A 2,633-nucleotide genomic window follows, 5' to 3' on the forward strand; every position below is an offset into this window, starting at 1 on the left:
CTGGGTGCATCTTATACAGCGGTTGTAGAATTTTTTACTTGCATTTCTCATTTATTCGCATTTCCTATCACTTACTCAAACTTTGAGCCCCCTAAATAAGGTGTGTCTTATACAGGGAAGCTTCTTATACATGGGGAAAATATGGTACATTACAACCTTACCATTTATTTCCTTTTGGGGTGAGATTTTGTAAAACATAATTCATTCATCTATGAAATTTACCTACAAAACCAACAACATAAAAGCCATTCTCATTTTTTTTATGTATTTATTCATGTCAGAGGCAGGATAAAGGGGGAAAAAGACAGACAGACAGTCAGAAACATCAATCTGCTTTTTTTTTTAATATGCTTTTGTATGTGCTGTTACGCAGGAGTAAACCTATCATATTAGCATATGGGTGTGATGCTTTATCTACTGAGCTCTCTGGTGAGAGTAAGTCATTGTCATTTGGTGAATAAATTTACTAGAGAAAACCAGAGGTAATTCAAAAATAAAATGATAATCTAGTCTGTTGTGGTGCCAACGCCAGAAGACATTTATTTGCTCTTGAAATTCAAGGGCATAATTAGTATTTCTAAATGTTTAGCACAATGTGACCTCTTTCCTAACATGCACTTTCTCTTGTGCCGTGACAGCAATCCAGACTGAGAGACCTCCTAAGCTTTGGAAATCAGTAATATAACTGAGCATTGGTCACTACATAGAAGCTAGGTCCTTTTGCTCACAGAACACCTCCCAGGGTCTTTGTTTCATTACTTCTATATTATCTCCGTTTTATACCTGAGAACACGGATTACTGAAAACCGAGGCTTATGTCTCAGCTCTTCCTTCTGAGAAACTGATATACTGAACTTCACCACAATAAATCATAACTGACACCAAAGATATTACACTACCAAATTAAGTGCTTGTTAAAATTATGTTTATTTTATTTATGTATATTTTTCTGTTTCTGTCTACCCCATTACAGTGTAGTATTTATAAAGACAGAAAGTGAGACTGTCTCATTCACTGTAGGCAACCAATGTTGAGCAGAGTCCCTGGCAATTAATCAAATACAGTAGGTGTTTCCTGAATGAATGAATAAATAGATATTAGCATATGTATGCAGATATCCAATAATCAAAGATACTGTTGACACAGAGAGATATGCTCATGTGCAATGCACATTAATACACACAGATGTACAAACACCCAATGTACCTGAGTATATATGCATACAGAAATATAATACATACACAAAGAATATGGAAAGAAAATGTCCTAATATTAACAGTAGATGTATCTTTATGAAAATTTGTTGCTGTTGTTTTTTAGATAATTTTTATTGGACTTCTGCCATAAGAATAGTTTTTTTATAATAAGAAATCTGTTAAATTTCTACATACTTTCTAAATGAAAGCACATCCTAGTTTACAATACACGAAGTTGATTTATGTAAAATAAGTTCAAAAGACAAAAATTACAAGAGTAGAATGTGATGTCATTGAGTGCAGGCACAAGATTTCTTAGCACAGTGCCTGGTATATGGTGGGCACTTTCAAAGGCTTTATGAAATCATGGCTGGAAGTAAAGAAGAAAAACAAGTTGAACCGAGAGATTTTCAGAAAACAAACCACTAAGGATACACAAAACCTTCACAGAAATGGCTAATTTGAATCAAAATTTATAGAAAATGCTCTGTACCAAACTACTCTTTTGCAACTGTACCATGGCTTGATTCCCAAAATGCACACGAGGTGGCAGCAGAAAAGCACATGGAACAGAGACCATTATTGTATGTGCTATGGAGCAAGTTCCAGCCAAAATCAGAGGATTGAAATAATACCAAGAATAATTCTTGCTTTCACGACAATTAACATTGAAATGAGTAGTAGCTGTAACTAGAAATTTATTATATTTCCAAGTTATAAAACTTTCTTATACATAGCCTTGCATTCAACATTGGGAGATAAGGCACAACACCCAATTGAAGTATATATCCAGATGAACTGATCTGAACTGTTATTCCCAAGGTGCACACGAGGTTGCAGAAGGGATGCACACTTGGCCAACCTTTACCACAGATAATCCTGTATGTTTTTTTAAGCAAGTTTCTACTACCTCTAACCTTAGAAATGATATAAAGCATGTTTCTTGTTGTCCTCACACGTAATATCATAAACATTAATACAAATTAACTAAAAATCTATTTTTGAAGTTAAGGAAATAACTCCTAAATAACCTCTTTCTGCTCAAAATCACAATTCAAGTTGCAAAATACCTTAAAATTAATGGAAAATAAAACTACCTAAGGAAACCTATAGAAAAATGTAGTGAAGAATCTATTTTAGGGCAAGAAAACCTTAAAACACAGAGGCTTTCCACCCGCACTAAGAATGAGGATATTAATTACCATCAAGAGAAAGTAAAAGAAAAAATATTCACAACGTGAGCAGGCGATGGTGCAATGGATAGAGCAATTGTCTGGAATGTGGTGGACTTAGGTTTGAAATCCCAAGGTGCCATCTTGAGCGTAGCCTCATGTGGTTTGAGCAAAGTTTACTATGTTGAGCCCAAGGTCGCTGTCTAGAGAAAGCAGACACTCTATGAGATAAAGCCCCTGGTCTAGACACATATGAGAAAAGAGT

Source organism: Saccopteryx leptura, unplaced genomic scaffold (genome assembly GCF_036850995.1).
Source record: "Saccopteryx leptura isolate mSacLep1 unplaced genomic scaffold, mSacLep1_pri_phased_curated manual_scaffold_37, whole genome shotgun sequence".
NCBI lineage: Eukaryota > Metazoa > Chordata > Mammalia > Chiroptera > Emballonuridae > Saccopteryx > Saccopteryx leptura.